The sequence below is a fragment of the Myxine glutinosa genome, unplaced genomic scaffold, assembly GCF_964187855.1.
Source record: "Myxine glutinosa unplaced genomic scaffold, kmMyxGlut1.1 SCAFFOLD_3219, whole genome shotgun sequence".
NCBI lineage: Eukaryota > Metazoa > Chordata > Myxini > Myxiniformes > Myxinidae > Myxine > Myxine glutinosa.
Genome location: NW_027619312.1, coordinates 17,182 through 29,486, shown reverse-complemented (window position 1 = coordinate 29,486; position 12,305 = coordinate 17,182). Strand labels below are relative to the sequence as shown.

Here is a 12,305-nt window from a genome sequence, read left to right as displayed (position 1 = left end):
GCCACCAATATTCCCACATTTGGGGTTGGCTGGGGAAAGCTTTTGTCTCAAATCTTTCATGAACCAGCTGGCTGGCCTGACGTTCGACTGAGGTTAGGGCAGAAATTTGTAATTTGCTCAGGGTGCCGGCGATAGCTCGCCTACTCTTCACAAATGACACAGAGGAATCTTTAACGTTCACCAACTAATTCCGGCAGGCGTGACGCAACTTTAACGTCCATCTGGGGGACGGCGCACATATTGATGAAACACCGGGATGACAGTTTTTACCTGTGTCGAGATTCAAACCCAGGCTAGACAGATCAGAGGACTTTAACGTCCATCTGGGGGACGGCGCACATATTGATGAAACACCGGGATGACAGTTTTTACCTGTGTCGAGATTCAAACCCAGGCTAGACAGATCAGAGGTGAGTTTGCGTACCTCCAGGCCATCCTGCCGCAAGTTCCAAGAAACAAACGTCAGGTATCATTTTTGTCCCAACATTGTCAGTAGCTTTTTGGGGGTTTTTTCATAAAGTTTAAATCACTTTTTGTGTTTAGCTGAACTTGGGTGATACAACAGCGCACAAGACTAATCGGTTAAAATACTAGTGATTAAAAAGCCAGGACTGTTCAAATTTAACACCACAAAATGGATGGTGGGATGACAAAAAACAAACTGCGGAATAGAATTCCATTGCATGCTCTTGCAGCGTACTTTGGACACCCTTTATCTCCTTTTTCTTCCACCTCTCCAGCCGATACTCTCCTTTCCAACTGTAGTTTCCACCATACTCATTCCACGCTTTCTCCTTCTTTCTCCAATCAACGCCCTATCGTCAGGGACTTTTCCCAGATTGTTTTTCGCGGTTTTGTTTAAATATTATTTAAATATGTTAAAATTTCCCCCTGCAGTGTTTTATTCAGTGGTTTATTTCAACATGCTGTTTTTCTTCCTATTTAAAAGGCTTTTTTCAATTTCCTCATCAAATCATTCCATTAAAAAAAAACATTGACAAATTGGTGAAAATTGACAAAAACTCACCCATGAACACCAATACCTTGGCCTTTTTCACATTTGATTATACTGTGATATGAAGAAGTGCAAAGTTTTTAGATGACGATTGGGGTTTCACATTTAAAAATCGGTACAAAGAAACAATCCGTCAATGTTCATCAACATCTTGCTAATCGTTAGATTATATGACGACGCCTTCACGCAAACGTCACGCCAAAAAGGTGAGGGTACAAAGTGAGCAGAATACACCATTTGTTAGGCTCTACAGATTAACCTGAACACATTAATTATACACCACTTAAACTGCTCTTAAAAAAAAAAAATACATCAACGATTACATTGCAACACTTCCGCTTCCATACAATTACACATTATTACATAGACTTCCGTTTCCGGTTCCTTGCGCGAGGAAGCGTACTTCAAGCTCTCCACGGCATCAAAGTTTAAGTATTTTCCCATTCGTTTCTGTCAAATTTCAGCTGGTTATTTTATTGTGTATGTGTTACTGTGTGTTTCGAGTTAGTTTTGTGTGTTAGTTTTGTGTGTATGTGTTACGCGCACAAAGCGCGTCAAAACTCCCCTCCAACCCCTCCCAAATTTTATTGTGTATGTGTTACTGTGTGTTTCGAGTTAGTTTTGTGTGTTAGTTTTGTGTGTATGTGTTACGCGCACAAAGTAACTAGACATACGGAAAAAAACATATCTTACATGAACCACAAGCATTACATGCTTCTACATTTGCAGCCATGTGCTTCGCATTTTCACGGCTTTTCGTGGCCACGTAAAAAACATTTTAGCCGCGCTATAAGTAAGCTTCGTGAGATATCCCACCATTCACACTGTAAAACATAGCTTCGCAGGATATCCCACCATTCACACTGTAAACATAGCTTCACAGGATATCCCACCATTCACACTGTAAACATAGCTTCACAGGATATCCCACCATTCACACTGTAAACATAGCTTCACAGGATATCCTACCATTCACACTGTAAACATAGCTTCACAGGATATCCCACCATTCACACTGTAAACACCACTTCACAGTTTTGTGTGTATGTGTTACCGCGCACAAAGCAACTAGACATACGGGAAAAAACATATCTTACATGAACCACCAGCATTACATGCTTTTAAATTTGCGGTCATGTGCTTCGCTTTTTCACGGCTTTTCGTGGCCACGTAAAAAATATTTTAGCCGTGCTATAAGTATGTTTCGTGGGATATCCCACCATTCACACTGTAAACATAGCTTCACAGGATATCCCACCATTGACACTGTAAACATAGCTTCACAGGATATCCCACCATTCACACTGTAAAGATAGCTTCACAGGATATCCCACCATTCACACTGTAAAGATAGCTTCACAGGATATCCCACCATTCACACTGTAAACACGAACATCTTACCCTTTGTCTAACGTTTTAAATACAAAAAAAAAAAAAAAAAAAATTCCCTTTATTATTTCCTTCTCTCTTTACGGACACGTGCTTGTTGTCTCGCCCCGCCCCCTTTATCTCCTTTTTCTTCCACCTCTCCAGCCGATACTCTCCTTTCCAACTGTAGTTTCCACCATACTCATTCCACGCTTTCTCCTTCTTTCTCCAATCAACGCCCTACCGTCAGGGACTTTTCCCAGATTGTTTTTCGCGGTTTTGTTTAAATATTATTTAAATATGTTAAAATTTTCCCCTGCAGTGTTTTATTCCGTGGTTTATTTCAACATGCTGTTTTTCTTCCTATTTAAAAGGCTTTTTTCAATTTCCTCATCAAATCATTCCATTAAAAAAAAACATTCAATCTCTTACAGTCCTTCCTTTCTACATTCTCTAAATTCACCTTCATTCTACCCTTCCTCTCGTTTTCAAACGGATCTCTGACTTGAAAATCACAATAAACCCAGCTTGTAATAAATGTTCGTTTTTCATTAATCATCCACTTTCTAAACTCCTCCCTCACACCTCCCCTCTCACCCATCCCCTCCTAAACTCCCCCTCACCCTTCCCCTCCAAAACTCCCCCCTCACCCTTCCCCTCCAAAACTCCCCCCTCACCCTTCCCCTCCAAACCTCCCCCCTCACCCCTCCCTTTCAATTCTCCCCCCTCAACCCTCCCCTCCTAAACTCTCCACTCCTCCAAATCTCCCCCCTTGCTCCTCCCCTTCACATCTCCCCCCTCGCCCCTCACCTCTAAATCTCCCCCCTTTCCCCTTCCCTTCAGGTCTCCCCCCTCACCCCTCCCCTTAAAAACTCCTCCCAACAACTCCCCTTCAAATCTCCCCCCCCCCCCCTACCATATTTCTCCAATTCTCCCCCCTCCTTCTCAAAGCTGCCTCCTCCCGACTTCGTCTCCCTTCTTTCTCATACCTCCACCTCCTCCAACCTTCGGCTTTGCTCTGCCCCCCCCCCCCCCCCCGCTCAAACAACCCCTCACTGTGCCTCATCCCATCACCATCAAACCTTTTGTCCTCCTCATCTTTCCATTTCTCCCATGTATGACACACTATCAACAGCTCTCCCGACCTCCCCCTCTCACCCTTCATCTTAGCCTAACCTCCCCTCCCCTGCACCCGATGCTCCCCCTCCCTCTTCCTTAACAGCATGGACCTCAAACATCTGGGGCCTTTGCTCAAACCTGATTGATCTCTCCATTCAGGTTGCTTCTGACAAACCAGATGTAATCTGCTTCACAGAAACTTTCCTCCTTCAAGATGTCCGATTCCTGAATATCTCTTCCTGGATACTCCCTCCTCCGGTATGATACCCTTGAGCCTCGTCCTGGTGGTGGGGTTGCTATCTTTATCAAAAACTCTCTTCCTCACTCTCCCTGCACTTCCCCCTCTCCACCCCACCCCCAGGAGTACCTCTGGCTACGGCGTCCTCTCCGCTCCCACCTTTTGTTCATATGTGTTCTGCACCGTCCTCCAAACAGTGATGACTCCATTCACATTTCGCTGTCTGACAACATGGACCAACTTGTCTCCACTCATCCTAACTCTCTCTTCCTCATATGTGGCGACTTCAACTGTTATCATGCCAGCTGGCTAGGTGTGGGAACCTCCCTCACCAGCCATGGCATCTCAGCAAAGGACTTCTGTGACTCACTGGGACTGACACAATCTGTCAATTTCCCGACCCGTATCTCAGTCAACGGAGCGTCTTCTCTTCTAGACTTGGTTATGACAAACTTCCCTGCAAATCTCTGCTGCTCTTCTTCTGCTCCAATCGGTTCTTCTGATCATTTGCTTGTTAAAGTGGATATCTCTGGCCATTCTCAGAGAGCCTCCTCAGCGTCGACGAGTCTGGAAATTCACTCAGGCCGACTGGCATGGTCTTCAAGCAGCCATCAATCATCTGGACTGGTCTGCCATCTCTACTGCCTCTGACATCAACTCTTCCTGGGAATTCTTCCAAAGTAAACTGCTCTCTCCAATGCACAGATTTATCCCATCTCGTCTTCAGCTTCAGTTGTCATACCCTTCCTCCCGTCCATGGTACACTGAATCTTGTGGTGAGGCAGTTGCCCTGAAGCAACTTGCCTTTGCCTCTTGGAAGGCTAATCCAACTGAAGGCAATCTCAGTTCCTTCCATAAAGCTCGGACCAAGTGTGTGTCTACCCTTAGGAGAGCCAGGAAACAATATCTCTCCACACTCAAGACTGAACTCTCAAACCTGTCTCCCTCCTCCAAATTCTGGTAGCATCTGGTCAAATCTGTTTCTGGTGTTTGTTCCCCATCCATCCCCTCCCTTACCTCAAATGGCTACACAGCTGACACCGCACGTGACAAAGTCAAATGCCTCAACTCTGTGTTTGCCTCAAAATCTTGTGTCCCAAACCCATGCCTCTCTGTACCCACCTTACCCAGTCGAACCCAGCTGTTCTTGGACTACGTGTCCTTCTCTCCTGACAAGGTGGAAAAGTTTCTGTCAAACCTCGACTCTGATTCGGCAACTGAACCAGACGGCATCAGCCCACGGGTCCTAAAATCCTGCTCTGCCGCTCTTTCACACCCTCTCTCAATTCTCTTCACCCTCTCTTTTGCTCAAGGTCATTTGCCATCTGTTTGAAAATCAGCCAACATTACCGCTTTACACAAGAAAGGTGCAAAAACAGATCCTTGCAACTACAGACCAATCAGCCTGCTCACAATAATCAGCAAGGTAATAGAATCGATCATCACTTTTGACATCAAATCCTTCCTCTTCTCGAATGGCTTGATCTCGGATCATCAATTTGGATTCAGACCAGGTAATTCTACTTTGGACATGCTGCTTCTGCTGTCTCAACAATGGATGGAGGTCCTCAATGTCAAAAAGGAAATTATAGCTGTGTCCCTTGACATATCACGTGCCTTCAATACGGTCTGGCACCTCGCCCTGTTCACCAAACTCTCCTCGTATGGTATCCATGGAAACCTCCACGCATGGCTTGCAGACTTCCTTTCTGGTCGCAGTCAACGTGTGGGCCTGAATGGAGTTCTCTCTCCTCCCCTTCCTGTTCAGGCTGGAGTTCGTCAAGGCAGTGTTCTGGGCCCTGTGCTTTTTCTGGTCTTCATTAATGATCTCTCCAACTCTTTGTGGAAAATCCTCTCTATCTCTTTACGGACTCCACTCTCTGCTGCTCCATATCCCAACCCTCAGATCAGCAGGCAGCAGCCTCTTCACTCTCTGCAGACTTGGACAATATCACAAACTGGTAAAAAAAAGTGGAACATGTCTTTCAATCCTAACAAATCTCACACTCTTACTATATCTGTCTGAAAAGACTGTCTGGACAACTCTCCCATCTACTTTCTGAACAATTCTCTTGAAGAAGTTCTGTCACTCAAGCTTTTGGGTATCACTATCTGCCATGATCTTTCCTGGGAAAACCACATTTCCAAGCTGGCCTTCAGTCCTTTCTGGGCACGCCTGAGCTCCTCACCACATACAAAGCTTTTATCCGCAGCTCAATGGAATACTGCTCTCCCCTCTGGGCTGGTGCACCTGCCTCACACCAAGCTCAGCTTCACGCGGTTGAAACCAAAGCATTCAGAATCATTGGAATCTCCCACGATGAAGCCGATTATGAGGGCCTTTCTCTCAACCGCAGGCAGTTTGGTGGTCTTTCAGTCTTCTACCGACTCCTCTCGGCCTTCCTCCCCCTGCTCTGTCTGTGCTCTGTCCCCCAAATATTCCTGCAGGGCACACAAGATCTGCCAGCAACCCTCTTCTGGTGAAACTGCCAAAATCAAGACGCTCTGCTCACCTTCACTCCTTCATTCCTCTTTTCTCCTGCCTCTGGAACAAACTCCCACACTCTCTTCAATCCCACTCCACCCTCCAGGTCTTTAAAACAGCTGTTCACTTCCATCTATTATCTTCCCCCATCCAAAACCTTGATCTTTTCTACCCCCGTTGAAACACCACAAATCCGCCTCTTTCAATCTCCAACTTCTTTCCTGAAATTCCTCGTAGTGTTCATTTGCTTTATACCGTGTACCCCTCCCTCCTCCCCAGCCCTCCCCCTTCCACAGATCTACTGATGTCCCTGTTCTCTTCTGTTGTTGTGCTTGTGTACTTCCCTCTCTCCCCCTCTTGTCTCCCGCTCCCTTCATTGCATGTTTTATGTGTCTGTGCATCTTTTCATGTTCAATGTGTTAGCTCTTAAACGAGCCTTGATTCGGTTTATTTAAAATAAAAAAAAAAAAACAAAAAAAAAAACGAGGGGCTCATTTACCTTATTATTAGGATTGATTCTGCAACAACAAAAAGAGGGTAAAAAGCAATCTTCGAAGGGTTATAGAGATAATGATTTCAAGTACAAATTCTACTGAATAGAGGGAGCGTGAAACAAGGATGCCAATGACCTTGTTGGCAATCACAGTGTTTGTGTCCACAACAATAACAATACTACTACTATGACCACCACTACAATGACCACCACTACTACTACAATGACCACCACTAAAATAACCACCACTACAATGACCACCACCACCACTACAATGACCACCACCACCACCACTACAATGACCACCATCACTACTACAATGACCACCACTACAATAACCACCACTACAATGACCACCACTACTACTACTACTACAATGACCACCACCATTACAATAACCACCAACGCTACTACAATGACCACCACCACCACTACAATGACCACCACCACCACTATAATGACCACCACCACCACTACAATGACCATCACCACTACTACAATGACCACCACCACTACTACAATGACCACTACTACTACTATTACTACTACTACTACGTGGTTGCAAATTAAACATTCCTTTGACAAAAAGTCAATATCATGCAGGGAAATTACTGAACTCAGAAGGTAAGTTGTCATGTTTGTGTGTGTGTGTGTGTGTGTGTGTGTGTGTATAAGTGTGTGTATACCTGTGTGTGTGTGTGTATTCGTGTGTGTATGTGTATTCGTGTGTGTGTATGTGTATTCGTGTGTGTGTGTGTGTGTGTGTATGTGTATTCGTGTGTGTGTGTGTATGTGTATTCGTGTGTGTGTGTGTATGTGTATTCGTGTGTGTGTGTGTATGTGTATTCGTGTGTGTGTATGTGTATTCGTGTGTGTGTATGTGTATTCGTGTGTGTGTATGTGTATTCGTGTGTGTGTATGTGTATTCGTGTGTGTGTATGTGTATTCGTGTGTGTGTATGTGTATTCGTGTGTGTGTATGTGTATTCGTGTGTGTGTATGTGTATTCGTGTGTGTGTGTACGTGTGTGTGTGTGTGTGCATGTGTATTCGTGTGTGTGTGTGTGTGTGTGTGTGTGTGTACGTGTGTGTGTGTATGTGTATTCGTGTGTGTGTGTGTGTGTGTACGTGTGTGTGTGTGTGTCTGTGTATTCGTGTGTGTGTGTATTCATGTGTGTGTGTGTACGTGTGTGTGTGTGTGTGTACGTGTGTGTGTGTGTACGTGTGTGTGTGTGTGTATTCGTGTGTGTGTATGTGTATTCGTGTGTGTGTGTGTGTGTATGTGTATTCGTGTGTGTGTGTGTGTGTATGTGTATTCGTGTGTGTGTGTGTGTGTATTCGTGTGTGTGTATGTGTATTCGTGTGTGTGTATGTGTATTCGTGTGTGTGTATGTGTATTCGTGTGTGTGTATGTGTATTCGTGTGTGTGTGTACGTGTGTGTGTGTGTGTGTATGTGTATTCGTGTGTGTGTGTGTGTATGTGTATTCGTGTGTGTGTATGTGTATTCGTGTGTGTATGTGTATTCGTGTGTGTGTATGTGTATTCGTGTGTGTGTATGTGTATTCGTGTGTGTGTATGTGTATTCGTGTGTGTGTATGTGTATTCGTGTGTGTGTGTGTGTGTGTGTGTGTGCATGTGTATTCGTGTGTGTGTGTGTGTGTGTGTGTGTGTGTACGTGTGTGTGTGTATGTGTATTCGTGTGTGTGTGTGTGTGTACGTGTGTGTGTGTGTCTGTGTATTCGTGTGTGTGTGTATTCATGTGTGTGTGTGTGTACGTGTGTGTGTGTGTGTACGTGTGTGTGTGTGTACGTGTGTGTGTGTGTACGTGTGTGTGTGTATTCGTGTGTGTGTGTATTCATGTGTGTGTGTGTACGTGTGTGTGTGTGTGTGTACGTGTGTGTGTGTGTGCATGTGTATTCGTGTGTGTGTGTGTGTGTGTGTGTGTGTGTGTGTGTGTGTGTGTGTGTGTGTGTGTGTGTGTGTGTGTGTGTGTGTTATATAAATAGACATAAACTAAGTCTACTCATTCATATTTGTTTCAACATCGGAAGAGGAGCTCTTGCTGGATTTATTGGAGGTAGAGACATGAAGCATTGCATATTTGTCTCTCGTTAATATTCCAAAAAACCTTTGATAAGCGCGCACACACACACGCCCGCATACACACACACGTGTGTGCTTTGCAGTTTATCAAGGGATTCTAAATTTGTCCTTTCAGATTGCGGGAGCAGCGCTAAGATCAATAGCTTTGTCAGACGAGCTGTCAAAATTAAAAGTAGAATTTGAAAACCATGTTTATGTTTAGGGCGCTGCTTAAACAAAATGAAGCATATGAAAATGGACGGTCAGCTCAATGCATCTCCAATGCGGACTTGAACTGGTTAATAGTAGTTGCATTGATAACATGTCCCGGTGGTGCATTGCAGTTGTTCACATCTGACAGAGAAAGCAGTTTGTCTTACCTGAGATCTACAGTGCTGTTTACCTTTCTTCATGTCATGACCTCTAGTTATCGAGCTATTGCGCATTACATACAATTTCCAAATCTCGATTAGGTCAATTCCCTTTAGGATTTTGAAGATCTGATTAAGTTAAGGTCGTTTTCTTCCTGCATCAAACAGAACACTCAAGTATCTTTCGTCATTCTCGGTTTTCACTTCATTCGGGCCAAAATCTCCCTCCATAGTGTTGGAAAACTTTTGGTTACTTCTCCCATAATAGACAATTGTGCACTTCTCATTGCAGACCAGTCCAAGACTGTTTTCACATCACTTTGTAGGATTTCGGATTCAGGTTTAGTATCAACAACTCCATACAGCTGTGCATCATCTGCAAACAACTTTAGCTCAGAGTCAACAGTGACCTCAACCAGAAGGTCATTGATAATCAAACAACTGACCAAATACAGTGTTGGAGTATCAGGAGGAACCCAAATAGACAGATGACAAATAGTGCCAGACCCAGGACATTCATGCGATATCGTGTAGTGTGAGCTCTGGAAAGAACTGTTGTGGACTCAGGTTGATGCCTCACAACAGTGCAAGCTAATGAGGTGTATGCACTGGGAGATATAAGGGTATATGGTGTGTGTGTGTGAAAGACATGTAAGAGATCAGTTTGGCTGGCTTAGTCAGTGCTTGACCTGCCTGGTACTGTGCGCGTTCCGCTTGGTGCTGTGCAGCGCCCACTCCACTTGGTGGTCTGCTCGTTCCGCTTGATCGACCTGGCCAGGTCCCTCACTCCAGGATGTGAACTTTTTACTTCGGAATTCAGCACAGACTGACCGACTTTCTCCAGCACCAAATGACTGACTGACTCTCTCATTCCTCTGAACTCTGTAGCTCCACTCTGGGACTGGAACTTCTCTGCTCTTTTTAGCTGAACACTTTGGCAGGGTCGTTTTTTATTGCCTTGTTTACTGCCTCCACTGACGTCCACCTTTTGGGATCCCGCCACTCTGATTGGTTGGCGCGCTGTAATCCAGTGTTGTTGCTTCGTCCGCAAAGCACAGGAGCGAGGCCCCTGGGGACTTCCATGGCACCGTGGAGTGGATGCTCGCAATGCTTAAACGGCTGTCGTGGCAGTGATGGCAGCATTGAAGTGGCAGTGATGGCAGCATTGAAATGGCAGTGTGTAAGACGCTTGTAGTGCTGGAATAGCTGGCGGGTCGGTGATGGCAGCAGTACGTAGTTGTGAATGAGGGTTGGTGAGTGAGCTTTGAATACGGAGTTTGAGAATGAGGTTTGAGTACAGAGTGGTGAATGAAGGTTTGTGAGCGAGGTTTGAATACGGAGTTGGAGAATTAGGAAGAGAACGATGGGGATGGTTCTAACTACAATCACAATGCATTTCCCTGTCCCTGATACAAAGGGAAAGGTAATCAAAACAAACAGAATTACTTTGGAAATATCTAAACGCCAGGGATCCACTATGTGTCAGATTCGTCTCCCCAGGGTCTTTCCAAAACCACAACAATACTGATATAAATGCAAGTTGCACAATTGTGTCTGAGTGGGGTAAATGTCATAACCACAGCACGTATAATGCTGAATAATACTTCATTTAAGAGCTTTTAGGCCTGGACAGTGCATGGGACGGTCTAAAAATATCGATATTCACGCAATTTTGAGTTGTACGCATTTGTGTGCCGAGGTTGTACCTGCCATGGTTGGGTAAGGGGGCAGTGTATAAGCTCAGAGTCGCTAGTCGCACACATTCCGCAAGTAAAATGTATATATAACCACAAACTATTCAGTCAATTCGATGCAATGTATAATTATCTTTTCATCGATTCACTTTACTGAGAAATGCCTTAGCAGTCTTAACAGTTAGCGACTTCAATACAGACTTGCAGAAGCTAATCCCTGAATGAACTGGTCAAACCCGACAAGACCTTAAAGGGGAACCCAAACACAGACCACCTCGATGCTAATCTATCCCTTGCTACTCTACCAAATAGATATGTATCTTTCTTCGATTTCCGATGTATAAAGTTGAGAGATTGCGAATAAAAGTTTAAATGATCTTCATGTTTACCCTGACGTCGCAACAGGAAGGAGACCGCCACTTCCGTATTGTGTATGGGCAACGGGTAATGTCAAGGAACGATTTAACTCAAACTGCGAATAATTTTCGAATCTCAAACTGCCATGCGTCCTTGGTGGTTGTGTGTGATGTCACAAACTGAGACGGTATGATGCTACAGCAATGGTTAAAAGATCCAAGGGTTGCCAGAAATTGGACAAGTTTCATCCGAAATACCTGAGTGTGGATAGAGCCTTCAAGATGTTCGGTTTTGTGTTTGGAACATTTTACAGAGCACTGATCAGAAATTGATAGATCTTGTGGTTTTCCGCCATGATTGAGAGGATGCCTGAGTCATGGTGAAAGAGAGTCATGGTGAAAGAGAGAGTCATTATATATATATATATATATATATTGTTGCGGACATGAGGACTGTAATTTTTTTTATTGTGTGTATTATTATGATTGTTTATTCTGGCCCCTCCTGCCTCCGGAGCTGTGTAAAGGTCAAAGGGCGTCCCATAATTAGTCCATAAAGCATCCACACCACAGCTAATCATAGAATACCCCTGTTCAACAGTTATATCTTATTATGTGTTTTAGGGTAAGGCTGTGTCTCCCATTAATTGAAATACTCCATTGCACCAGTGAAAGAGATAGATTCCCTTCATTCCCACTCCCAAAACTTCCATTCCCCCTTTTCGTCAATTGCCATTCGCATTGCCAACTGCATTTTGGGCGGTTTTCTCTTCATCCGCCATTGACCACGAGGCAGGGTTGGGGAAGAAAGGCGGGTCCCCACCTCGTCATAGAGGGGAGGAGTGAGTCAGCCCCACTCAACCAACCACGAACAAGGGGTTGGACTTGGAGAGGGTGTGGAAAGAAAGATCGAGGAGGTTCGCGAAGGTGGAGGGGTGGGGCCTATATAACACACGGCAGGGCGTTTCCCAAGCGGCAGAAGGGAGATGATGAGCTTTCACCGAAACTGCGAGAGAAGTCCAGAGTTGAGCTGCAGATCGAGCCACCGAAACTGCGAGAGAAGTCCAGAGTTGAGCTGCAGATCG

General features: G+C 44.8%; 1 protein-coding gene across 1 annotated transcript in view; it reads right to left on the bottom strand.

Moving 5' to 3' along the window:
- The window catches only part of LOC144889375 (S phase cyclin A-associated protein in the endoplasmic reticulum-like), a 30,399-nt gene that overhangs the window by 5,738 nt on the left and 12,356 nt on the right, over window positions 1-12,305 (bottom strand). The window lies entirely within an intron of this gene.